Source organism: Hypanus sabinus, chromosome 3 (genome assembly GCF_030144855.1).
Source record: "Hypanus sabinus isolate sHypSab1 chromosome 3, sHypSab1.hap1, whole genome shotgun sequence".
Taxonomy (NCBI): Eukaryota; Metazoa; Chordata; class Chondrichthyes; order Myliobatiformes; family Dasyatidae; genus Hypanus; species Hypanus sabinus.
Genome location: NC_082708.1, coordinates 170,083,331 through 170,111,174, shown reverse-complemented (window position 1 = coordinate 170,111,174; position 27,844 = coordinate 170,083,331). Strand labels below are relative to the sequence as shown.

The 27,844-nt window shown below is 42.0% G+C and overlaps 1 long non-coding RNA gene across 2 annotated transcripts in view; it reads left to right on the top strand.

Moving 5' to 3' along the window:
• LOC132391906 (uncharacterized) overlaps positions 1-27,844 on the top strand; it is a 199,582-nt gene that overhangs the window by 129,712 nt on the left and 42,026 nt on the right. The window contains exon 9 of one of the 2 annotated variants that reach the window (XR_009511382.1): positions 9,178-9,664. The exons of the other annotated variant lie outside the window; for it this stretch is intronic. This is a non-coding gene — a long non-coding RNA (uncharacterized LOC132391906). Of the gene's footprint in view, positions 1-9,177; positions 9,665-27,844 lie in introns of those variants that run through there. 2 annotated transcript variants of the gene reach the window in all.

The following is a 27,844-nucleotide window of genomic DNA, read 5'->3' as shown; positions in this document are numbered from 1 at the left end:
GCTAATGCGTGTGAAAGACTGGGGTGTGTTCACAACATTCTGCAAGTTCTAATGGCTCTGAGCAAAGCAGCTGTACATCTATAAAAATTGTTAAGAGGCATCAGCAACCTGCTAAGTTTCCTCAGCCTTCTAAGGAAGTACAGGTTTCTTTGCCTTAACATCTATATGGCTAGATTAGAACAAACTGTTGACAATATTTACACCTTTGAACTCAAAGCTCACCACCAACCCCACCTCAGCACTAATGATAATGAAAGTTGTCCTGACACATGCCAATAGGCTCTACACCACATTCCTGTGCTCCCGTCTCGTCTGTCACTTCTATGACCGCAAAGCTAAAATTATCAGAGTGAAGTATGGTCAAAATATCTTTTCAGGAAGGATTCAACATTGGTACAGTAAAGTTTTAACAATATCCTTCAGATCTTTTTTTTCTTTTGGATGCCAGAACTCACAGGACAAGGTCACTGGATGGAAATATCTTCTGATACTGGCAGTAGTAACTGAACAGAGACAACATTTCGGTCAGACAGGTGGTATTGACAACACTGAATAGTAAGGAAAGCTGGAAGTTTCCTATTGCATTATATAGACTTTTCTAAATCTTCCTGCCATGCAGACTTTACCTTTTCAATGGGTCAGTGATATTCATACTACTATCCTCAGAAGTCTAATGTGTCTGGCCACAATCCATTCTGCTTCTGAAATTAAATTTAACGATGATTTATGAATCAAAAATTGCAGTGCAGGTGTTCAGAACTTCAGAGTATAATTCAGTGCAATTCTTTTCCCTTTAGGCTGTTGTAGGTCCCTCCCGCATGTGATGGGGAATGTGAAGCCTTGGGATTTTTAAGGAAGAAGTAGATTAAAGGTCATTGAGCCTGGAAGGGGATAAAGAATTTGAGGATACGGTTGGATTAGTCATGATCTCTGGCTCAGGGGGCTGAGTGATCTTTTCCAATTTCATCTGTTTAAAAGCATGTAGTATTAATTTATAAAAGGTAGAAAATTGACCCCTCAATAATCCTCAAAGTACTTTGCTTATAATAATTTTCTTGTTAGGAAAATTGTTGGGGAGTATTCTTTGCAATAGTGTTAATGAACATTTGGAAAACCATGGCCTAATTAGGGATAGCATGGTTTGTGTGGGGCAAGTTATGTCTTCCTAACTGGATTAAACATTTTGAGCAGGTAATGAAGACAATTTATGGTAAAGCTGTGGATGTGTGTATACACACACACACACACACACACACACTTGCCTAGGATTTTTGCACAGTACTGTAGATCAGTTGCAGAAATGGTTGGAGTATTGAAAGACATGTCCATCACATTGCGTATCTTGGGCTGGTGAGGCCTGGCAGTGCCCACCCCTCTCCAGGCCAGACAACAGCCAATGTCCTCCACACACAGCCATTGTTCTTCGGGGAACTCATCCAGCGTGGCCAGTGTCATTGTCAATGAGGTCCTTCGTCCAGTGGTGCCATGCTAACAGCACCCCCTTAAATTGTTTAGCTCATCAACTGAAGCAATGTACCAGGATGTGCCACTTAGAGGCCAACATGAGAGTTTTAGGAGATGGATGAGGACCAGTGATGCCCATCCACCCTACGAGGTATAGTGCAACTGCCAGACATCAAAGTACTACCTCTATCCAGAACCCTCCCCTACACCAGGCAGTAGAAATGAGATGCTGCAGAAGGCTCCTATGAAGACTATGTCTCAAAAGATGAAGTACCAAGAACCATCACCCAGCACAAGGGACACCACAAAAATTTAGTGTCCATGGTAAAAAAGAGGAAATTGAGATGGTGTGGCCATGTAAGATCTAGTGGACTCTCAAAGTCCATTCTTCAGGAACAGTACAAGGGAAAAGAAAAAGGGCAGACAGAGAAAGAAACAGACAGACAACAAGAAGTGGACCAGAGGGAGCTTTGCCACGACCCAGGCACTCACCCACGACCTTGAGAGATGGAGGCAACCAGTGCAGCACTCATATGTACAGCGCACCTACGACCCAGGAGGATTGCAGGATCTGTAACCATATTAACAGATGTGAGGCATAGACACTAAATCCTGGAGGAACTCAGCATGGATAAAATCATGGAAGGAAATAAACAGTTGACATTTTGGGATGAGGCAGGTCTATGTGAGGTACTGTACCTTGGGAGATCAAGACAATTCCCTTAAAGGCATTGACATACAAAAGGATCTTGGTGCTCAAGCCCTGAAAGTGTCTGCTCAGGTTGACAGAGTAGTAAAAGTGTGTGACTTTCTCACCTTTATTACTCTAGGAACTGAATTCAAGAGTCAGGAAGTTATGTTGCAGCTTAATAAAACTTTGGTTAGGCAGCATCTGGAGCATTGCATTCAATTCTGGTTGCCCCATTAAAGAATGGATGTGGAGGCTTAGGAGGGGGTGCAGAAGAGGTTCATCAGAACGCTGCATAGATTCGAGGGCATCTGTTTTTGTTGTTTTCTCTGGAGCAGCAGAGGCTGAGGAGAAATCTGATAGAAGTTTATATGTTTATGCGATGTAGAGTTAGGGAAGAAAGTCAGAATCTTTTTCCCAGAGTCAAGATATTTATTACGAGAGGACATACATTTAAGATGAGAAGGGTAAAGTTCAAAGGGGTATGAGTTTATTACTCAGAGAATGGCAGAAACTTGGCATGCACTCCCAGCAGTGAGAGAAAAATAAAATAGAGGTGTTCAAGAAGCTCTCAGTTAGGTACATGAATGTGCAGGAAATGGAAGGATATGGGCATTGTGTGGGCAGAAGAGTTTGCCATAGTTGGGCATTTGATTACTAATGTAAATAGTTCAGCATAACATTGTGGGCCAGAAGTCCTGTTCCTGTGCTTTATTGTTCTATGTTATGTTTTTTATGCATACCTTGAGTCTTGATTGAATCCCTAGAGATATCCCTGTTCAGCTTTCAGATAATAAATTAAACCAAGACTTCCTCTGCCTGCCAGAATGATTCAGAATTCAATGCCGTTCATCCCAGAAGTTTGTCCGTGCCCTAAGCAACAAACTTTCCTCAACAAACATCAGCAAAAACACTTGGTTTGTTTGCTGTTTTCTGGACCTTGTTATGTGTGATGTGTCCGCTATGCTCAATTGCATAAACTTGACAACTTGCCTGAATGTAAATCCCTGGGTTAGCAACATGGCAGGATCTTCAGAGACTGGGGAAAGACATTGAATGGATGCTATTCTGTGCATCCAAAGAAAAAATAAATTTATGTAAATGTGGATGTATTGCAAAAAGAGACTTATTTACTGAAAGGCAAATAGTTGTCACGTCAAACGGCTAGCTCATAGCTTAGTAGTTTCACACCAGAAAGGGCAGATAAGGCTGGCAGTTCCAAAGAGTTAGATTGCTCACAAATTACTTACACTCAGAGGCCATTTTATTAGGTACACCTGCTGATTAATGCAAATATCTAATCAGCTAATCATGTGGCAGCAACTCAATACAGAAAAGTATGTAGATATGGTCAAGAGGTCCAGTCGTTCAAACCAAACATCATAATGGGGTGAAAATGTGATCTCAGTGCCTTTGACCATGGAATAATTGCTGGTGCCCGACAGGGTGGTTTGAGTATCTCAGAAACAGCTGATCTCCTGGGAATTTTACACACAATAGTCTCTAGAGTTTACAAAGAATGGTGCAAGAAACAAGAAACACTTAGTGAGCAGCAGTTCTATGGATGAAAATGCCTTGCTAATGAGAGAGGTCAGAGGAGAAAGGCCAGACTGGTTTTAGCTGACAGGAACTCAAATAACCACATGTTACAACAATGGTGTGGAGAAGAGCATCTCTGAATGCACAACAACATCAAACCTTAAAGCGGATGGTCTACAGGAGCAGAAGACCACAGACGTACTCAGTGGCTATGTTATTAGGTACAGGAAGTATCTAATAAAGTCATCACTGAGTGTATATGTAAATGTGGGTGTTTTGCAAAAGCTGTCTTATTTATTGAAACATAAATAGTTATCATGTCAGATTGCTAGTTCCTTGTAGCTTCATGGGTTTAATCAGAGGGGCAGATGAGGCTGCAGTTCCAGACAGTCAGCTTGCTCACAAATTACTTTACATACACACCCATCTGCATTCAGTGAAAATACCAGAGATTGTGCTTGTAGAGATTGAAATGGAAGAGTTCATGGGAAGAAGCTCGACCAAGAATAGGGTCACACTGCCAAAAATATAACTGCATTCTGAACAAACAGGAATGTAGACAGCTTCTCCATCTGATGTGTGGATTGGCCAACAGCTGGCAGCAGCAGCTAATGTCATTCGCAAAATACATTGTGACAGTGAGATTTAAAAATATATCTCTTATTTTCATTTTCCAACTACTTAAGATTACAAAGAGTGACCTTGTGCTCACAGTCTGGAGCAAAAAGCTGAACAGAGGATGAGCATGGAGGGCAAAATTCTCTCCACACAATCAAAGCCATCTTGACTAATTGTTAACTCCATCACATGAGATCCCCATCTCATAAGAACATAAGAACAGAATTAGACTATTCGGCCCACTGAGTCTGCACATTCCATCATGGATGATTTATTATCCCTCTTAACCCCATTCTCCTGCTTTCTCCCCGTAACCTTTGATGCCCTGCATAATCAAGAGCCTATCAACCTACACTTTAAATATATACAATAACTCAGCCTCCACAGTCATCTGTGGCAATGAATTCCACTGATTCGCCACCTGGCTTGAGAAATTCCTCCTCATCTCTGTTCTAAAGGGACATCCTTGGAATCTGAAGCTGTGCCCTCTGGACCTAAATTCACCTATTGGAACCATCCTGCGGCACAAAACTACTGTGCCGTACCAATGGCTTTTGGGGCCATCTGGCAAGGAAGCCATTGAAATAAAATGAGAGAAAACGAATTTTAACAAAGAGGAAGGTCTCACTCTAAGTAAGAACTGGAATTCGATTGCAAACAAGGTGAGAGAGCAGAAACCTGATTGGATGAGGACTAACCAATCAGGAGGGATGGATGACGACCAGACTAGATATGCCCAGGCATCATCCCTGATGAAGGTGGCAGAGTTTGTCTTTGAAACATTGGTTAAAATCGATACCTGTACCTGGTTGGAAGGCCAAGAAGAGCTTATTCATGAATAGATAATACTAGGAGGAGGGAAAAAATGGTAAGCTGGTTTGTTATTGTCACATCTGTTAAGGTGCAGTGAAAACCTGTCTTGCAGACCATTTGTATAGATCACTTCACTACAAAGCGACAATGAGGTCGTATGAGGCAAAACAAGAATAGAATGCAGAGTAAAGTGATTACTTTTATACTGTAGCACTTTATTGTACATTCTATTGTACTCTTTCCTGGTCCCAAAAAATCTTTACTCCCCTGCTTTATAGGAGTTATAGGGAGGTGGTCACACTGGGGCCACGGGAGACAGACAAGTGGATAACAGTCAGGAGAGGTAAGGGGAAGAGTCAGGGACTAGAGTACCCCTGCGGTTATCCCCCTGAACAATAAGTACTCCTGTTTGAGTACTGCTGGGGGCATTAGCCTACCTGGGGGAAGCAACAGTGGCTGTACCTCTGGCACAGAGTCCAGCCCTGTGGCTCAGAAGGGTAGGGAAAGGAAGAGAAAGGCAGTAGTGACAGGGGACTCTATAGTTAGGGAGTCAGACAGGCGATTCTGTGGACACAGGAAAGAAACTCAGATGGTAGATTGCCTCCCAAGTGCCAGGGTCCAGGATGTTTCAGATCACGTCCACGATATCCTGCAGTGGGAGGGAGAACAGCCAGAGGTCATGGTACATATTGGTACCAATGACTTAGGTAAGAAAAGGGAAGAGGTCCTGAAAACAGACTACAGGGAGTTAGGAAGGAAGTTGAGAAGCAGGACCACAAAGGTAGTAATCTCAGGATTACTGCCTGTGTGATGTGTCAGTGAGTATAGGAATGGAATGAGGTGGAGGACAAATGAGTGGCTGAGGGATTGGAGCAGGGGGCAGGGATTAAGATTTCTGGATCATTGGGACTTCTTTTGGGGCAGGTGTGACCTGTACAAAAATGACGGGTTGCACTTGAATCCCAGGGGGACTAATATCCTGGCAGGGAGGTTTGCTAAGACTACTGGGGAGAGTTTAAACTAGAATAGTTGGGGGCTGGGAACCAAACTGAAGAGACTGGGGAAGAGGCGGTTGGCTCACAAATAGAGAAAGCTTGGAGACAGTGTGTGAGGGAGGATAGGCAGGTGATGGATAAGGGATGCGCTCAGACTGATGCTTTGAGGTGTGTCTATTTTAACTTGAGGGGTATTGTGAATAAAGCGGATGAGTTTAGAAAGTGGATCAGTACTTGGAGCAATGATGTGGTGGCCATTATGGAGACTTGGATGGCTCAAGGACATCGATAGTTACTTCAAGTGCTGGGTTTTAGATGTTTCAGAAAGGACAGAGAGGGAGACAAAAGAGGTGGGGGCATGGCACTGTTGATCTGAGATAGTGTCATAGCTGCAGAAAAGGTGGATGTCATGGAGGGATTGTCTACAGAGTCTCTGTGGGTGGAGGTTAGTAACAGGAAGGGGTCAATAACTCTACTGGGTGTTCTTTATAGGCTGCCCAAAAGCAAAAGGGATATTGAGGAGCAGATAGGGAAACAGATCCTGGAAAGGTGTAATAATAATAGAGTTGTCGTGGTGGGAGATTTTAATTTCCCAATTATCAATTGACATCTCCCTAGAACAAGGGGTTTAGATGGAGTGGAGTTTGTTAGGTGTATTCAGGAAGGTTTCTTGACACAATACGTAGATAAGCCTACAAGAGGAGAGGCTGTACTTTATTTGGGTATTGGTGTCAGATCTCTCAGTGGGAGAGCATTTTGAAGATAGTGATCATAATTCTATCTCCTTTACAATAGCATTGGAGAAGGATAGGAACAGACAAGTTATAAAAGTGTTTAATTGGAGTAAGGGGAATTATGAGGCTATCAGGCAGGAAATTGGAAGCTTAAATTGGGAACAGATGTTCTCAGAGAAAGGTACAGAAGAAATGTGGTAAACATTCAGGGGATATTTGTGTGGAGTTCTGTATAGGTACATTCCAGTGAGACAGAGAAGTTATGGTAGGGTACAGGAACCGTGGTGTACAAAGGCTGTAATAAATCTTGTCAAGAACAAAATAAAAGCTTACAAAAGCTTCAGAGAGCTAGGTAATGTTAGAGACCTAGACAATTATAAGGCTAACAGGAAGGAACTTAAGAAGGAAATTAGGAGAGCCAGGAGGGGCCATGAGAAGGCCTTGGCGGGCAGAATTAAGGAAAATCCCAAGGCATTCTACAAGTATGTGAAGAACAAGAGGATAAGACTTGAAAGAATAGGACATATCAAGTGTGACAGTGGGAGAGTGTGTATGGAACCGGAGGAAATAGCAGAGGTATGGAACCGGAGGAAATAGCAGAGGTACTTAATGAATACTTTACTTCAATATTCACAGTGGAAAAGGATCTTGGTGATTATAGTGATGACTTGCAGCAGACTGAAAAGCTTGAGCATTTAGATATTAAGGAAGAGGATTGCTGCAGCTTTTGGAAAGCATCAAGTTGGATAGGTTGCCGGGACCGGATGAGATGGACCCCAGGCTACCGTGGGAGGCGAGGGAGGAGATTGCTGAGCCTCTGGCAATGATCTTTGCATCATCAATGGGAACAGGAGAGGTTCCGGAGGATTGGAGGGTTGCAGATGTTGTTCCTTTATTCAAGAAAGGGAGTAGAGATAGCCCAGGAAATTATAGACCAGTGAGACTTACTTCAGTGGTTGGTAAGTTAATAGAGAAGATCCTGAGAGGCAAGATTTATGAACATTTGGAGGTATAATATGATTAGGAATAATCAGCATAGCTTTGTCAAGGGCAGGTCGTGCCTTGCGAACCTGATTGAACTTTTTGAGGATGTGACTAAACACATTGATGAACGTACAGCTGTAGATGTAGTGTATATGGGTTTCAGCAAGGTTTTTGATAAAGTACCTCATGCAAGGCTTATTGAGAAAATAAGGAGGCATGGGATCCAAGGGGCCATTGCTTTGTGGATCCAGAACTGGTTTGCCTACAGAAGGCAAAGAGTGGTTGTAGACAGGTCATATTCTGCATGGAGTTCGGTGACCAGGTGTGCCTCAGGGATCTGTTCTGGGACCCCTACTCTTTGTGATTTTTATAAATGACTTGGATAAGGAAGTGGAGGGATGGGTTAGTAAGTTTGCTGATGACACAAAGGTTGGAGGTGTTGTGGATAGTGTGGAGGGCTGTCAGAGGTTACAACGGGACATTGATAGGATGCAAAACTGGGCTGAGAAGTGGCATATGGAGTTCACCCCAGATAAGTGTGAGGTGGTTCATTTTGGTAGATCAACTATGATGGCAGAATATAGTATTAATGGTAAGACTCTTGGCAGTGTGGAGGATCAGAGGGATCTTGGAGTCCGAGTCCATAGGACGTTCAAAGCAGCTGCGCAAGTTGACTCCATGGTTAAGAAGGTATATAGTGTATTGGGCTTCATCGATCGTGGAATTGAATTTAGGAGCCAAGAGGTAATGTTGCAGCTGTATAGAACCTTGGTCAGACCCCATTTGGAGTACTGTGCTCAGTTCTGGTCAAATCGCTACAGGAAGGATGTGGAAGCCATAGAAAAGGTGCAGAGGAGATTTACAAGGACGTTGCCTGGATTAGGGAGCATGCCTTATGAAAACAGGTTGAGTGAACTCGACCTCTTCTCCTTGGAATGATGAAGGATGAGAGGTGACCTGATAGAGGTGTATAAGATGATGAGAGGCACTGATTGTGTGGAAAGTCAGAGGCATCAAATTTGAGGAAGGACATTCTTGTGTTACGTACTCGTGACACATGACAGTGGTGCCCTTGTCATGTGACTGGGGTTGAAGCTATACTGGACTTGAGGTGATGGTCTTGTGATGGTGGAATGACGTCATTTTCCCGCCAGTAGAGATCATGTGACAGTTTTTTTTTACAGGTTATAAAAGGTAGACCCCACCCTGTGAGGAGGGGCAGTTCGTGGCTGGATTTGCCAGGTTGACTTCATGCCACTGCGTGTTTTAAATGATGACGCAGTTTAGTTGAAGGATGAAGTTTTTATCTAATGCCTAAAGTTTAAGAGGTCATTGCCAGCAGGTTCTTTACGATTCTGCTAGTTCGAGACAGTGGAGAGTGAAGATCAAAGTTCGGAAGTTAAAGATCGAGGAGAATTGCTTTCTACGGTGAAACAGGGGCGACCTTTGTTTGATCCTTATTTGGAAGGATTTCATTGACTATCTTCGTGTTAATCCCTGGGTTTAACTGCAAAGGATTGAAGGTAGTGGAGAAGGAAAGGTCAGTGCCTTTAAGCCGTTCTGTTTCGTAAATTCTTCGTGGGAAGTTCGACGTCGAGGATCGAAGCAAGCGACGTGAAAGAGAATTTAAATCGTCTTATAAAGTCTCTCTTTTTAAATGGACTGTGAGCATATCGAACTTTTGGCAATACCACTTTAAAGAACTGTTTTTGCAATATCACTTTAAGAACTGTTTTTGCAATATCGCTTTAAGAACTGTTTGGGCTGCCGCTCAGCAGCTGTTTCCGGTTGCGTTAGTGTTTGTTTACTTTTGGGGGGTTTGTTTTCTGTGTTTAATAAACGTGTTGTTTGTTATAAGAAACTTTGCCGAACTCATATATTTATTGTTGCCTGAATACGTAACACTTGCTATTGAGGGAGTGCAATGCAGATTCACGAGGTGAATTCCCAGGATGGCGGGACTGTCATATGTTGAAAGATTGGAGCGACTGGGTTTATATACACTGGAATTTAGAAAGATGAGAGGGAATCTGATTGAAACATATAAGATTATTAAGGGATTGGACACACTAGAGGCAGGAAACATGTTCCCAATTTTGGGGGAGTCCAGAACTAGAGGACACAGTTTAAGAATAAGGGGTAGGCCATTTAGAACAGAGTTGAAGAAAAACTTTTTCACCCAGAGAGTTGTGGATCTATGGAATGCTCTGCCTCAGAAGGCAGTGGAGGCCAATTCTCTGGATGCTTTCAAGAAAGTGTTAGATAGAGCTCTTAAAGATAGTGGAGTCAAGGGATATGGGGAGAAGGCAGGAACGGGGTACTGATTGTGGATGATTAGCCATGATCACAGTGAATGGTGGTGCTGGCCCTAAGGGCCGAATGGCCTACTCCTGCACCTATTGTCTGAAATGGTTGCCACAAGAGGACACAGGTTTAAGGTGCTTGGGAGCAGGTACAGAGGAGATGTCAGGGGTAAGTATTTTTATGCAGAGTGGTGAGTGCATGGAATGGGCTGCCGGCAATGGTGGTGGAGGCAGATAGGGTCTTTTAAGAGACTTTTAGATAGGTACATGGAGCTTAGAAAAATAGAGGGCTATGGGTAAGCCTAGTAATTTCTAAGGTAGGGACATGTTTGGCACAACTTTGTGGGCCAAAGGGACTGTATTGTGCTGTAGGTTTTCTATTTTTCTATGTTTCTATGTTTTTATCAAAATGCTTTGCTGAAAAGGGTCCTCATCCAGATATCACAACTTACCTTTGATATACTTCATTTTGCAAGCTCTTTTTATCAACCTAGCAAGGATGGCCAGATTCCTTTGCCAAGCTTCCACTGTTAAATTTGGTAAATAAATCACTATTTAACATAGCACAACCCTTGCACTTGAACTTGGAACAGCAGCTCGTTGATGAGGAATCTGGACAATTTACTTCGAAGTGAGGCAAGCAGAATGAATGAATGTTTGATTATTCATTGTGCGTGTGGTCAGACTGGTAGAACGGTCAGACACATTATCGTCAGAATTCAATCCTGTAATAAGGGAGTGTTGCATTCTGACAGCGCAAACACGACCCGGAGAATGCCAGCTGAAAGCTGGAGTTGTTCTCAGTTGTACAAAGCCTTACAGACAATTGATTGTAATTGTACAAAATGAGAAAGCAAACAGAAAGATTAAAAATGACGGAACAGTATAGGAACATCAATAAATAGAGTATTCGGCCTGAAAAGTTGACTGTTTATTCCCCTCCATAGATGCTGCCTGAATTGCTGAGCTTGAATGAGGAGATGTTAGGGCAGAGGATCAAAAGCTTGCTTATATATGTAGGCTTTACACAGTGTCTTAACCAAGGAAAGAGAGGTGGGAAGCTGGAGAGATTTTTGGCCTGGTCTTCAGAAGCCTGGTCAGGAGGTTGGAAACAATGTGGAAGGACAAAAACTAGGATGCTTTAAAGAGACCGGGTGACTGGAGGAGAATATGGAATCTATCCTGCATGTATTTGGTATTTCAAATTTGTAAGAGTATGGTATATCAAGATGAGGTACATCCCTCCCTCACGTGACATTACAGGCTGTGTCTGTTCTTGAAGCTGACCAAACAAAGGTGTGTCGTAGTGGCATCCGCTGAGCCACGTCATATTCACGAACACAAGGAGTTCTGCAGAGGCTAGAAATCTTGAGTAACACACACAAATTGCTAGAGGAACTCCACATATCAGGCAGCATCTACAGAGGGGAATGAACAGTCATCGCTTATTCATGCTGCCTTATGTACTGAATATTTTCTCCATTTTCTAGTTTTATTTCTGATTTTCAGTATCTCTGGATTTTCTGCATTATAATTTAAATCATCACACCAGTTGATCATTTTATAATGCATTGATGAAGTCACCTCCCTCTGCTGCCACTCCTCCTTCCCTTTCTCCCATGGTCCATTGTCCTCTCCTATTAAGATACCTTCCTTTAATTCTTCCGCCTATCACCTCCCAGATTCGAGTTAAATTCAAGTTCATGTTTATTGGCATTCAACTGTACACATGCATACTGCCAAATGAAACAATGTTCCTCCTGACTAAGGTGCATAACACAGTACGTATAACTCACACATGAAATGATATTACCACAGGGAACTTAACAAATAATAAAATATATCCCAGAAGGTTGACATTTAGCATAATGGGCATTTACGACACAAGTCAAAATGTAAACAGTATAATACTACTGGCGCTTCATATGTGATGAGACCTGGGTGGAGGCAGGGAGTTCAGTAGTCTCACTGCCTGGGGGAAGAAGCTGTTTTCCCATCCTAACACTCTTAGTTCTAATGCTATGCTACTTTCTGCCTAATGGTAGGGGGTCAAAGAGATTGTGGAACAAATGGAATGTATCCTTGACAATGTTAAGGGCTCCGCGTATTCATCGCTCCTGCTAAATATCTCAGAACGGTAGAAGACAGACCACAATAGTTGTGTCAATAGTCCTTACAATTCTTTGTAGGGATTTGTGGTCAGATGCCTTGCAATTCCCATAGCAGACAATGAATCTTACTTTGTTCTTCACACCCCACCCACCTACCTTTTCACTCCCGTGGACTCACCTATCAACTGCCTGCTTGTACCCCTCCCCCACTTTCTTATTCTGGCACTTTCCCCCATCATTTCCAGTCCTGATGAAGAATCTCAGCCCAAAACATCAGCTGTTTATTCCCGTCTATAGATGCTGCCTGACTGGCTGAGAAAATCTGCAGATGCTGGAAATCCCAGCAATACACACAAAATGCTGGAGGAACTCACAGCAGGCCAGGCAGCATCTATGGAAAAAGGACAGTCGACATTTCGGCCAAGACCATTTGGCAGGACTGGAGAAAAAAAGGATGAGGAGCAGATTTTAAAAGGTAGGGGGAGGAGAGAGAGAGAAATACCAGGTGAAACTGGGAGGGGGAGAGCTAAAGTAAAGAGCTGGGAAGTTGATTGGTAAAAGAGATACAGGGCTGGAGGAGGAGGAGTCTAATAGAAGAGGACAGAAGGCCATGGAAGAAAGAAAAGGGGAGAGGAGCACCAGAGGGAGTCGATGGGCAGGTAAGGAGATAAGGTGAAAGAGGCAAAAGGGGAGGGGCAGTGCCATTGCTAGAAGTTCAATAAATCAATATATATATTTATTTATTTATTTATTTGCTGAGATACGGCACAAAATAGACCCTTCCACCCCCTCAAGCTGTGCCACCCAACAACCCCCGAATCACAGGAAAATGTACAATGACCAATTTACCTACCAAGCAGTAGATCTTCGTACTGTGGGAAGATACCAGAAGAAATCCAAGTTGTCACAGGGGGAAATGAACCCAGGTCAGTGGTCCAGAACTTTGTGCCTGCTGCCATTTACTAGTTCTCAGTGGGAGAAAATATTTTCCTATGGTCAACCATAAGATAGTTCAATTCTATCAGCTCTCTTAAGCGAGAGGTGGTTGTAATTCCAGCTGGGGTGGAGATTTCATAGAGAAAGTACAATGTTTGTTAGGGCTACAATACTCACCTGAATTAGTATCAGTCATTTAGTTTAGGCAGGGAGGAATTATCCAGGTCTACTTTCTCCTAATTTGTCAAGGTATTTATCTTTCTTTTTATCATTATCTCTGAAGACATCCCAAGTCTTTAGGTGAGATAGGGAAATGTGGTCAGAAGGGAATGTGCAAAATCCATCCATTAGAGTTCATATGCTTAGATAGCCCTCATTTTGAATTTGAAATCAGAGAGTTCCTGGAAACACAGAGAAAGCGATATCCACCACAGAGGACTGGGCTCATGCGACATTGGATTGTAGTGTGCTATCTCCCAATCTTCCAAACCCACAAATTGTTCCAGTGCTGAAGAATTTCCCAATCCTCCTTGGAGATCCACATGATACTTCCTCCTATCCTCTGAGCTGATATTAACCGGGTAGAATTTACGCAAGTGCAAAGACTCTGAAAGCTAAAATCTACCTCTGTTCATTTTTGTGGTAAGCTGTTGGTTAAGTGTATGTGGACATGGGGTGTTGTTAAGTGCATAGATTTCACCCACCGAGAAACAGACTTCAACACCAAACTCAAACTCATCAACAGCTTGTCAATGACACTCCATCCAAAAGTCTAATGTTGTTTCGTTATTTATAAATGTGCTGCTGTCTACTCTGTGTAACCATCGGCAGCCAAGTATTTCAATATCTGGAGTAACACACACAAAATGCTGGAGGAACTTGACAGATCAGGCAGCATCTATGAAAGGAGTAAAGAGTAGACATTTCAAGTCCTGATGAGAGGTCTTGCCCCAAAGCATCATTTCCTCACTCCTCTCTATAGATGCTACTTGGCTTGCTGAACTCCTCCAGCATCTTGTGTGCATCCCCTGGATTCCCAGCATCTGCAGAATCTCTTGTGCTTATTTCTACTTTACTATCTAGCCCTATTTTCCAGTTCACAGCTTACTGCTATCCAGCACACATACAGGCAAGGAAAATTCCAATGAAATTAATTAAAAAGAAGCCCAGTGACTAATCTATGTTAAAAATATCTGGCTAACATCAAATTAGAATTGTGCTGCTGTCTTAAGAGTCATTTTATTAGCATAAGTAGGCAGTTATACCTCTAACTGCGTCATCAGAATTCAGATCAAGCCTTATTGCTCCACATCCTGCACGAAAGAATCTTATTAAACAATTCTGAAAATTATTAAACTTCATGTTTACCACTCATTCATTTGACAGACTTTTCCAAACCAAAGCAACTTCATTGTTATTTTATCTCATCTCTTTTCTGGGTCCTTTGGCTGCCTGTAAGGAGCCTGTGGGGTTTCCCGGGAGGGATCCCACCTCTGGTGAAGGGGTTGTCATATCCATTCTGGGCAGCTCTCTCACCTTTGGTCCCCACTGGACACTCAGCTTTCACCTGTGGCTCCAAGAACTTGCAGGCAACAGCAGCCACGCCCTGGTACACCTCTTCGACAGGCAAGCTAAAACCACGTGAGGGTAACTGGTGGCATCATACCCTGGTGAGACAGAGACATGCCTGTCCTAGCATTCAAAGTCAGCTCCAGCAGGCTGGGCAGATGAGATCTACAGTGAGTTCCATTGGCCAAGAAAGTGTTATTGCAACACACCATGGAGAGCAAAGGGCATGACAAGGCAAACATCATGGTCATCCAGTGCAACTAAAGACCCCCGTTCGCGACACTTGTTCTTACCACCGAATCCGGACTTCTGAGGTCAAGAGAGTGGAACCCATAAATGCGTGGGCTTCCTCTACGTGTTCCGGTTTCCTCAACACAATCCTAAGACAAACCAGTTGCCTGGTTAATTGTCCCATGTTTAGGCTAGAGTTAAGTAGGCGGGTTGCTGGGCAGCACAGGTTGAAGGCTGGGAGCGCCTAATCCACCCTCAATAAATGCTTCTTGGGCTTCCAGCCGGGTACAGATATTGATTTTAATTGACATTTCAATGACAAACTCCACCATCTCCATCAGGGATGATGCCTAGGCACATCTAGTTTGGTGGTACATCTAGTCCCATCGTCCATCCTTCCTGATTGGTTAGTCCTCAACCAATCAGGTTTCCATTGTCCCACCTTGTTTACAATTGAATTCCAGTTCTTACTTAGAGTGAGACCTTCAATTTTGTTAAAATTCTTATTCTATTTCTTCTGCACGCAGGCAGATGGTGCTGAATAGCTGCTCGCCTTCCACTTTCATCCTCATTGATTTCAATATTTCTCTATACTTTAATTGGTGAGATCAGCAAAAAGTGGCGCTGATCATGGGCTTGCCCACTGTCTCCAGGTTTTTTGTCCTCCAGGCTGCACACTCCACTCCAAACCTCACCGAACTCCCTTGGAGACAGAAAAGTGCCAGATTGCTCAATCAACCTGAATACACAACATCAAAATGTACATCACAGTTTCCAACAGCACAGAGCTCAATAGTTGAATCATATATGAAAGCAGAAGAATTAAAAGAAGTAGGTTCATGAACTGTCAGAAGGACATCACATTGGTCACATTGTTTGTTGGCTCCATCTTCCTCATGCAAATATCCCAACTATTGATTGATCAAGACTATCTGTGACCATGTTTGATGTGCTCAGTGACATCAGTCTGGTCTGCAAGCTTCCTTGAACTCAGTCATAATTGTGCAACTAACTTACCCAGTGTTGTCTGGTTTGTTACGGGCCAATTAACATAACCCCATTCTCATATGTTTGTCATTGTTCCACTTATTGTTGTAAACAAGTAAACAATGAAGTCTTTCATTATTTACTTGTTCACAACAACAAGCTGAGAAAAGAATATTGGTCAGAAGTTTAATTTTGTTCTCAACAACTCTGACTCTTCAGAAAGATCATGCTGCACTTCTTGAAAGCTGAGGTTAGAAATAAGATTTATGGGCCCTAGAAAGTGAATATCCAGCAAATCCTCCAATCCAGGAACTTCCTGTTGAATCTCCTTTACACTTTCTCCAGCACTAGCATATCCTTCCTATGCTGTGGTGTTCTGAATTACACACAATTCTCCAAGTGTGGTTTAACCAGTGTTTTGTAAAGTTACAATATATCATCTTAATAGTTTTTATATTCATACCCCACCCCATGAAGGCAAACGTGCCATATGCCTTCTTCCCTGTCCTATCAATGTGCTTTCCCTCTTTCATGGGCTTGTACTGAAACCTAGTATTGGAAATCTGCTTATTTTTATGATACCCTTCATTCTTTTTTTAGGGCAGGAGGAATATCAAGTTAAATAGAAAATGCTGGAAATACTCAGCAGGTCTAGGCAGATATATTTTTACTTTAGCTTTACAACATCTGCAGATTCTTTTTTTTTTAATTTTCAGAATGTTAGTTTAACAGCACACCTGTGAAATGACATGAAGTGCACGTGGAAGTCAGAACCTCAGAATGAGGATTTAATGAAGAGAATCAAGGAAAATTGGGACAGCAGGTATATAGGGTTGAGATAGATCACACATGATCCCGATGAATGGTTTCCCACCAATTACTGCTGGCCAAGCTGAAAATGACTCAATTCACCTTATTCTCCATTTCCCCATCTATTCACAAGAATATATTATCCTCAAAGTACTTGGAGTACTGTGCTCAGTTCTGGTCGCCTCACTACAGAAAGGATGTGGAAGCCATAGAAAGGGTGCAGAGGAGATTTACAAGGATGTTGCCTGGATTGGGGAGCATGCCTTATGAGAATAGGTTGAGTGAACTCAGCCTTTTCTCCTTGGAGCAACAGAGGATGGGAGGTGACCTGACAGAGGTGTATAAGATGATGAGAGGCATTGATTGTGTGGATAGTCAGGTTTTTCCCAGGGCTGAAATGGTTACCACAAGAGTACACGGGTGCTAGGGGAATAGGTACAGAGGAGATGTCTGGGGTAAGTTTTTCACTCAGAGAGTGGTGAGTGTATGGAATGGGCTGCCGGCATCGGTGGTGGAGGCGGATACAATAGGATCTTTTAAAAGACTTTTGGATAGATACATGAAGCTTAGAAAAGTAGAGGGCTATGGGTAAGCCTAGTAATTTCTAAGGTAGGGACATGTTCAGCACAATTTTGTGGGCCGAAGGGCCTGCATTGTGCTGTAGGTTTTCTATGTTTCTATGTTTCAAAGCCAAGATAGTTTGCATGGTAATCCTTCCTGTGTAATCTAATCAGATGACTCTAGAAATCCAAATACAGATTTCTCTTTAATCCGTCCCACTCATTACAGCTTCAAAGAACTCTAATAAATTTGTCAAACACTATTTCCTGTTCGTAAAACCATGTTGACTCTGCTTGCTTTTATTATGATTTTCTAACTGTCCTCCTACAATGTTCTTTAATTAAAATAAAGACTTGTGTTAGTCATGGCTAATGCTACTATGTGCTTTAAATTTAACTCTGCTCACTTAGCCAAGCAGTTAGATTATCCCTTGAGGTTTCCTGCCTTGACCCCAATGCTTCCCTGTAAATGGGCATCTTAACCTGAGCTTCAGGTTAACCTTATCAAATATTCAGACAGGGCGCTATGATATTAATGGGTCCAGCTGAAATTTCACATCTACAAGAAGCCACGGGGTATCTTCTTTTGTTTACTATAGGGATCTGACAATCTCCCTTCCAACCACTTGACTACTCATTGTTCACTGACTTCCCTCCGAAGCCAATGAACAAGATCGGGAAAAGCTACAGAGGACTGAAAACAGTCAACTCCATTGTAGGCATTGGCCTCCCCACCATCAAGGACTTCTTCAAAAGGCGAAACCTCGAGTAGGCAGCATCCAACATTAAGTACCCTCACCATCCAGGACATGCCTACTACCAGCAGGGAGGAGGTACAAGAGCCTGAAGTCTCACACTCAAAGTTTTGGGAACAGCTTCCTCCCCTGCAGCATCAGATTTCTGAGTGGTCCAAGATCCCATGAACACTAATCACGATTTTGCTTTATTTGTGCACTAATTATTTCTTTTCTATTACATATTGTAATTTGTGGTCAGATTTTTTGTATTACATTGTACTGATGCTGCAAAACAATAAATTTCATGATATATGTCAGCGATCATAGTAAACCTAGTTCTGAAATGGATGGCACAAAGGTGCAGCTGGTTCCTCAGAACTCCAGGAACCCAGGATCAATACCAGTCTTCGGTTCTGTTAGTGCAAAGATTGCTTGTGCTCCCTGTCTTCATGTGTGGGTTTCCTCTGTGTGTGTGGGTTGGTAGGTTAATTTGCCACTGTAAATTGAACCCTGATGTGGAGAAGTGGTAGAATTTGAATCTGGGGTGGGGGAGGGTGACGGGGTGGAAATTGTAACATGAGGAAAATAAAATGTTTTATGTCAGGATGAGTGTAAAAATGGGTGCTTGCTAGCTATCAGACTCGATGAGCTGAAGGGCCTTTTTCTCTCTATGGCTCTACGATATCATGCCCACAGTTCTACTTTTGCCTCCTACATAGTTCACACAGCTAAGGGCCAAAACTGAGATCTCATGGTCCACATGAAATAGAAGCCTCTGACCACTCTGGTGTTATGGTGACAAGGATAAGAGTCTGTGGAGATTTGGCACGACATCTAAAATTTTGACAAGCTTCTATAGATTTGTGGCGGAGGGTATACTGACTGGCTGCATCACAGCCTGGTACGGAAACACCAATGCCACTGAACGGAAAATCCTACAAAAAGTAATGGATACAGCCCAGTCTATCACTGGTAAAGCCCTCCCAATCATTGAGCACATCTATATGAAACGCTGTTGCAGGAAAGCAGCATCCTACATTAGGAACCCCACCAACCAGGACATGCTCTCTCCTCACTGCTGCCATCAGGAAGAAGGTACAGGAGCCTCAGGGCTCACATAACCAGGTTCAGGAACAGTTATTACTTCTCAGCCATCAGGCTATTGAACAAAAAAGGATGACATCACTCAACTTCACTTGCCCCATCATTGAAATGTTCCTGAACCAATGTATTCTTAATCTCATGTTCTTGATATTTTTTTGCTTATTTATTTATATTATTGTGTCTTCTTTTTGCATTTGCACAGTTTGTTGCCTTCTGCGCTCTGGCTGAAACCCCTAGTTGGGTGGTCTTTCATTGATTCTGTTATAGTTATTTTTGTATAGATTTATTGAGTATGCTCACAAGAAAATTTAGTCTCAGGGTTGTATATGGTGATATATATGTACTTTGATAATAAGTTTATTTTGAACTTTGGTACTTTGATAAAAACAACCTTCCATTGTCTCTATTTAAAGAATTTCTCCATTGGAGCCAAGTCACTGTCACTGTGGTCTTCCTGGCAATTCATTACCATAATACTGGTACAACTCAGTCTTCTCTCTTGGTCCCTTCCATCTCATGTCCCACGCTGGGATGACAGTTCATACATAGCAGCCAAGAGAACCATTCCTCGTGGTTCTTGAACTCAGTCCTTGACTAATGAAGGCCAACACACCTTAACAACCCTATCATTTTGCATGGTAACTTTGAGCAATTTATGGACATGGACCCCAAGATCACTCTGTTTCTCCATACTGCTACAAATCCTGCCTTTACCTTGTACTGCCTTCAAGTTCAACTACGCAAAGTGTATCACTCCACACTCTTCAGATTGAACTCCATCTGCCACTTCTCATGCAACCTTCATGAGGTCTGCATCTTCCTCCTGTGACCATGTGGATTTCTCTCAGATGCACCAGGTTCCTCATATCTCCTAAAGACTTGCTGTGGATAAGCTGACTGACCTCTACGAGGGGTGATAGTTAAGTTCGTGGCCTAAGGTAGAAGGAGATGAGGAGACCGCTGGACCAAGTGTGTAAATGTAGGAGGGGACTATGTTGAAATATAAATGTGCTAGGTTTTCTAAAATTGACTCCTTCTACCTTAGGCCACAAACTTAAGAGTTATTAACTGATGAGTCATTAACTTCAAACTTTCTGCATAATCACTCCAAGAGTTGAGCTGCATGTGTATGTAACAAAAGTTGTACAACTCATCTCCTCCTGTCTTAGGCCACAAACTTATCAATCACCCATGTTGTCGACACTTTCTGGAGGTCCAAGATCCGTATGCTCCACAACCGCTGGACTAAGTGTGTAAATGTAGGAGGGGACTATGTTGAAATATAAATGTGCTAGGTTTTCTAAAATTGACTCCTTCTACCTTAGGCTATGAACTTATCAATCACCCCGGTATAAATTGGCCCTGTGTGAGTCGCTGGGAGTAGGGCAGAGCTAAGAAGTATCTGTAAGAGGACTAAGTAGGAGAATGGACTGCTCTCAGACACTTCTGTTACATAGAACAGTACAGCATGGGAACAGACCCTTCCTCCAACAATATCTGTGCTGAATGTGATCCTGAAATACTAAGTCTCTTATGCTTGTAAATGATCCATAACCCATTCCCTGCATATTCACGTGTCAACCTATCAACCTCTTAAATCCCACTGTTGTATGTTGCCAAAGAATATGATGACATACGGTGAAATAAATTTTTAGTCAGGCAAATTTTAAGTGAAAATTTAACCCAATGGCTGTTAGGAGACTGGACTTTGCTTCCTCCCTTCCCCTACTCAGGGGAATCCAGTTGTTTGAGGCAGCAGATGTAATTTCACACTGGGAGAGTGGTATTGCCAACATGCTCTGTGGTGCATAGCTAGTCTAATACTAATAGAGTCATTAATTGGCTTGCTCAGCCCTGCGTAAAGTGGTTCCTGCTGAAGCAGGCATCATTTAATTCTCTGTTAAATTCTTTTACAACTCACAATCAATGTTACATTTTAGGGGCCTGCTTTTCTGATCCTGATTACTTATTTTGTTAAATTATCCAGCCCTCCACCTCCCTGAATACGATTCATAGAGTCACAGGTTCGTACAGCACAGCAGCAGGTCCATTTGGTCCAACTTGTTCATGTTGAACATGACACCCTCTTCATCTATGCTCTGTGGCCATTTTATTAGACATGTCTGTACACCTGCTTTTAATGCAAATATCTAATCAACCAATCATGCAGCAGCAACTCAATGTATAAAAACATGTAAGCATGGTCAAGAGGTTCAAAGGTCAAATTTAATGTCAGAGAAATGTATACAATATACATCCTGAAATGCTTTTACTTCGCAAACATCCACAAAAACAGAAAAGTGCCCCAAAGAATGAATGACTGTTAAACGTGGGAACCCTGTAGTCTCCCTCAGCTCCCCTCCCTCTCACATGTAAGCAGCAACGAGCAACAATCCACCTCCCCCCCCCACGGCAAAAGAAAAGCACACATCGGCATCATCACCAAGCACTCAAGCGTGAGCAAAGCAACAGCAAAGACACAGACTTGCAGTTACCCCAAAGACTTTGCATTTCACCCAGTATTCGACCTATCACAGGTTCTCTGTCTTCTTAATAAGGGAGAAAAAGGTGTCTCCATTTTTTTCCCAGCGAGCAGGGAGCCATAACAAACAACTCGCTGGTTTACAATGTTAAAAGTCCGTTATGTCGCTTTTTTCAAGCTCTGGGCCTAAAGACCGCAAAGATGCTGGGTCTTCGGGCCCACAACAGATATCCCAACTCCCCCGATGACACACGGGTCTCCTGCTGTAACACTGACCCTCGATCCATCCATCTCCAGAGCCCTGAGATCTTAGGCTTCTGAATTCGAGCCGGACTCTCAGGCTGAACCCTTGGCGTGCCAAACAACGGCCAGTCCTGAAACATCGAGAACAGGTTCCATTCCCGCAAAAAAAAATGAAGTCAGCATGTAACTCCAGCTCAGCGTCTTCAAAAGAACCCAGACAGGGAAAAATAAAGATATTAAAGATGGAAATAGAGCTGTTTCCAAAGATGCAAGCAAAGGATTCACTGTTTAGCACCATCCTAACTTCGCTCCGGTTCAGTTGTTATGTAGACTAAACATTAGTATGCGGAAGAAATGCGATCTAAAGGACAAACAATAGAAACTGTGCAGATGCTGGAAATCCAAAGCAACAAACACAAAATGCTGGCAGGCCTGGCAGCATCTACGGAAAGGAGTAAACAGTCGACTGTTCACTCTTCTCTACAGATGCTGCCTGACCTGCTGAGTTCCTCCAGAACTGTGTGTATATTGCTGTGATCTAGATGACTTTGATTGTGGAATGATTGTTGGTGCCAGACGGGGTGGTGCAAGTATCTCAAAAACTGCCAATCTTCTAGGATTTTCATGTATAGCAGTCTCTTGAGGTTACAGAGAACGTTGTGAAAAGTGAAAAGCACCCAATGGGTGGCAGTTCTGTGGGTGAATACACCTTGTAAATGAGAGAGATCAGAGGAGAATGGTCAGACTGATTCAAGCTGACAGAATCATAATCAGGTTTAATATCACCGGCATATGTCCTGAAATTTGTTGGTTTGCAGCAGCTGTATATTGCAATACATAATAATAAAAACTATAAATTACTACAATAAATATGTAAAAATGAAAGTTTAATTAAATAAGTACTTAACAAAATACTGAGGTAGTGTTCATGGGACTATTGTGCTTTCAGAAATCTGATCGCAGAGGGGAAGAAGCTGTTCCTAGAACACTGAGTATGTGTCTTTAGGCTCTTGTATCTCCTTCTTGATGGTAGCAATGAGAAGAGGACATGTCCTGGATGATGGGAGTCCTTAATGAAGATGCCATAGAATGGGGCCCATTCTATGGGGACAGTAACTTAGATAACCACGCATTACAACAGTGGTGTACAGAAGAGCATCTCTGAATGCACAACACGTTGAATCTTGAAGTGGATCGGTAGGCTACAGCAGCGGAAGCCCATGAACATATACTCGGTGGTCACTTTATTAGGTACAGATAGCTACCAAAGGAGGTGTAAAGTGCTCCTTCCCTCCACTAGCCTGTAGGTCACCCTTGGGCAAGGAGTAGCACCTGCCTAGCCCCTCTGATCAGGGTCACGTGAAGGCATGGGGGAAGGTGGTGGATGGTTGTGTGCTTTTCACAAGTCCTGGTTATGTCTCTACTGACGCCAGGTAGACAATCTCTGAAGAGTATTGATAACAGCTGGAGTAAAGACACTGCCCAGAAGCAGGCAATGGCAAACCACTTCTGTAGAAAGATTTGCCAAGAACAATCACGGTCATGGAAAGACCACGATCACCCGTGTCATACACCATGGCACATAATGAACAAATGAACTGACGGTGTGCTTCCTGGCCTTTTCAATACCTGTCCAAATGTCTTTTAAACATTGTAATAATATCTGCCTCCGCCACATACTCTGGCGGCTCATTCCAAATACTCAACACCCTCTGTAAGGAAAATCTGACCCTCTTTACATTCACCTTACATTACATTACCGTTCTAAACAACCCCTGGCCTGAGGAAAAAAAAGATTTTGGATATCTACCCTATACTCTTCTTAATTTTGCAAACCTCTATTAGATCAACTTTCAGCCTTCTACAATCCAATAGTTATAAACTCAGTCCATTCACTATCTCTTTATAAATATAACACACACCCCCATTCCAGACACCATCCTAGTTAAACTTTTCAGCACCCGCTATTGGACTGGGGAGCAGAATTGTTACTTTTCTCGTAGTTCAATTTTCCAATGCTTGCTTGTATTTTTATATAATCACCTATATACATGTAATTGTTCAGTGAATTTTCCAGTCATTATGGTATAACACTTCTGTAGTTTTCTATAAACTTCTTCATTTCAATTCTACTTGAATATGGTTTCTTTATATAGGTGAATTGTTGTCATTAGAGTTTTTGTTACCTCTGGTCTGAGTACGAGATGACCATGACTGTTTTTTTCTTTGTCTTCTTTGTTCTCTTAGTTCTCTTTTGTTTGGTTTTCATTTTATAATGTTTACTAAAACAACCATAAGCAACAAGCTTCATGCCTCATTCTTAACTCCCAGAAAACCTCTGGATCACAAAAGCATCAGGATCAAAATCTATCAGATGCTTCCTGTGATGAAGTGAGCAGAACTGTATGCCATTAAGGAAAGATGCTGAGAGTGAGAGGACAGGAAACCTCTGCACTATGACTATAATTTTCACATCTATCTCATGGAGAAAAGAGGAGGAAAGGTGACTTGAAATTCATTTTATGCCCATTCTGATGGTGGAACGTGGTATTTGCAAGATTAATGAGAACAGGAACAAATTGGCATCTCTCATTAAAAACATTATAGTCAAACTACTGACCTTTAAAATCACTGCGCCTCGGGCAAAAGCGGGAGAGATGATGATTGCTTTTCATGTTGAAATCCCCTGGATTTCTGTGCAAACTAGCCAGTCAGTCACTGACCATGGACCATAATGGACAAAGTGCAGCAAACTCAGCTTAGGGGACGCAGCACAGATCACCAAGAGGCTGGTGTGCTGGAGAACAGTTTTTACCCTAAATCCATTAGTCTCCTGAAACAGCAGGGATAATTTCACTCACCTCAATGCTATTACTGACTTCACAATCCATAGACTCACTTCCAAAGGCTGTCAGTATTATTTATTTACTTTTGTATTATTTGCCCAATTTATCTTCTTTTGCATGTCAGTTATTTGTCAATCTTTGCTATTTATAGCTTTTCATAAATTCTGCTGTATGTCTTTATTTCCATGTAAATGACTGCAAGAAAATTAATCTCAATGGTGGCATATGGGCACTTAGATAATTAATTTTCTTTGAACTTTGAACCAGTCAAGTAGACAAAGTGTTTGAGATCCACACTGAACCATGAACTCTGACCAGAGATGAACTTGGTGACATGACTCATTGCAAAATACCCAACAGATATTTAAACTACAAGGAAGCTAAATTAAATGATAAGAAAGCAGGAAAGAGGTGCTGAGCTGAAGAATGGATCAGCCATGATCTTATTCAAAGGCAGAGCAGGATTGAGGGGCTGAAGCTCCTTATGCTCTCACATTTTTTACATTAAAGCAGTGACATATTTTTATATTTTAAAATCTCTCCAGTGAGGCTTATAAAATATAACAGCAGAAATAGCTTTTCTTTATTAAATGAGGATGATTGTTTTTGCAAATATTCACATTTTTAATTAAAAATTAACTTAGCAGTAATACACTGTGGAAGCTTAATAAACACAATTTGCCTCTGGCTATTAAAATGCTTTCATTACCCCAGCAGTAAAATTTCCTTCTGATGGCACTAAAAAATGAAATGCTTGATGCCCAGGGTGCGTACAATGATTGTGCAGAAAGGCCCAACAGTAATCTTCCCCTCCAGAAACCCTCAGTGTTGTAATGTGGGATTGTAAAAACCTACAGTATAATGAAATAATTAGCTCCGATATGAATAATGTAGTCTGAAGCAGATTCTGAGGAATCTGACTAAGCCGGAGCACCATGGAGAGTATCCAGACCAGCTGCATTACCTTCTGGTAAAGAATTGCAAGGCATCTGACCGTAAGACCCTGCAATGGACTGTGAGGACTGCTGAGAGAATCTTTAGGATCTCTCTCTCCCCAACCAGCACCCCACCATCCTGGACATGTCACTAGAAGCCCTGAGTTCTAAAGCACTCAGCATTTTCAAAGATCCCTCCCATCCATCCCACAATCTCTTTGGCCTCTTATCATCAGGCAGTAGGTACTGAAGTGTAAGAACAAAGACTGTTAGTTTCTTCCCCCAGGCTATGAGGCTTCTAAACTCCCTGCTACCACCCAGTACTCTCTATGACAGTGCCAGTAGCATTACACTGTTGTATATTTAACCGTATATTATCTATGCACTTTATGTCAACTTGGACCTCTACAGAATTTTATTTATCTGTTAATATTATTGCATTATTTTAAGTGCTGTGTGTGATATATATACTGTATTTTGCACTTTGGTCCCAGAGGAAGGTTATTTCATTTAGGCATATACATGTGTACAGTTGAATGACAATAAACTGGAATTTGAACTTGAACTTAAAAATGTCCTTCAGAGAAGAGCTCTAACCAGACAATTATTCTTCACTTATATATTTGAGATAAATGCAATCATAAGAACATAAGAACTAGAGGCAGGAATCAGCCTTTAATCCTCTACTGGATTTCCTCTGGGTCCTCTGGTTTCCTCCCAGAGTCCAAAGACCTACCCATTATTGGACATGGTAAATTATCCCGTGATTAGGCTGGGGTTAAATCGGTGGATGGCATAGCTCAAAAGGTCAGAGGAACCTGTTCAGAATCAGAATCAGGTTTAATATCACTGGCATATGTCATGACATTTCGTAACCTTGCAGCAGCAGTACAGTGCAATTCATGATCATATATCAATACATGTGTATTAGTTAAATAGCAGTACAAAAACAGAAATATCAAAAAGTAGTGAGATAGTGTTCATGGGTTCTATGTTTATTCAGAAATCCAATGGCAGAGGGGAAGAAGCTGTTCCTGTGTGATTGAGTGTGCGCCTTCACACTTCTGTACCTCCTTCCGTGCTGTATCTCTAAATAAATAAATACTAATTGCTCTGCCAGTCAATAGGATCATGGTGATGTATTACCTCAGGATCACTTTCCTCTACCAACGCCTATCACTTAATTTCCTTAATATCAAAAATCACTTACTCACTCACTGACAGTGTGTCTTTGCCAGCTTGTTGGCAGGCTGCCACTTGTACTTCCCTGCTTGGAATTTCTTAACCATGGCTTCTATCACTTACAATTCAACTCAATTTGTACTCATTATAAAGTATTTCTATGAAAGCATACAGACGTTCATTATGTAGAGAACCAATGTCTTGCAATTAAATATATATGAGGAGTTAAGTAGACTCTAACTCTCCAAGGAACTTTATGAATTATATAAATGCACTATTGGAATTTTTGGTCTGATGGAAAACATATTTGCAAGAGAAAAAGTTTAAAAATTGCATTATTCATGTTAAAATTAATATTCAATGAATGAGTTCATTCTCCAAGATTAATGAAATCAGGATTTAATTCCAGTAAATCTAATTACTAAAAGATAATTAAGATATAATTTTAGTGCAATTCCACCAACCGGACCCATGGAGCTGGGTCGGAATGGGTTATTCAACAACAATAACACCAATAATTGGGTTCCACACAGTAGCATAGCAGTTAGCGTGACATAATTACAGCTCAGGGTGTTCCAGAGTTCAGAGTTCAATTCATGCGCTGTCTGTAAGGGGTTTGTATGTTCTTCCCACGAACTGTGTGGATTTCCTCCGGGTGCTTTGGTTTTCTCCCACAGTCCAAAGACCTACCAGTTAGTAGGTTAATGGGTCATTGTAAATTGCCCTGTGATTATTCTACTATTGAATAGGTAGTTGCTGGGTGGTGTGGCTCATTGGGCCAGAAGGGCCTCTTCTGTAATGTATCTCTGAATGAAATAAAGAAAATAAAATACAACCTGCATTTATCTAAATACATTTGACACAGCCAAACATCCCAAGAGCTGCACAAGATTGTTATCAATCCAAATCTAACACCAGAATCGGGTTTAATATCACCAGCATATGTCGTGAAATGTGTTAACCTGGTGGCAGC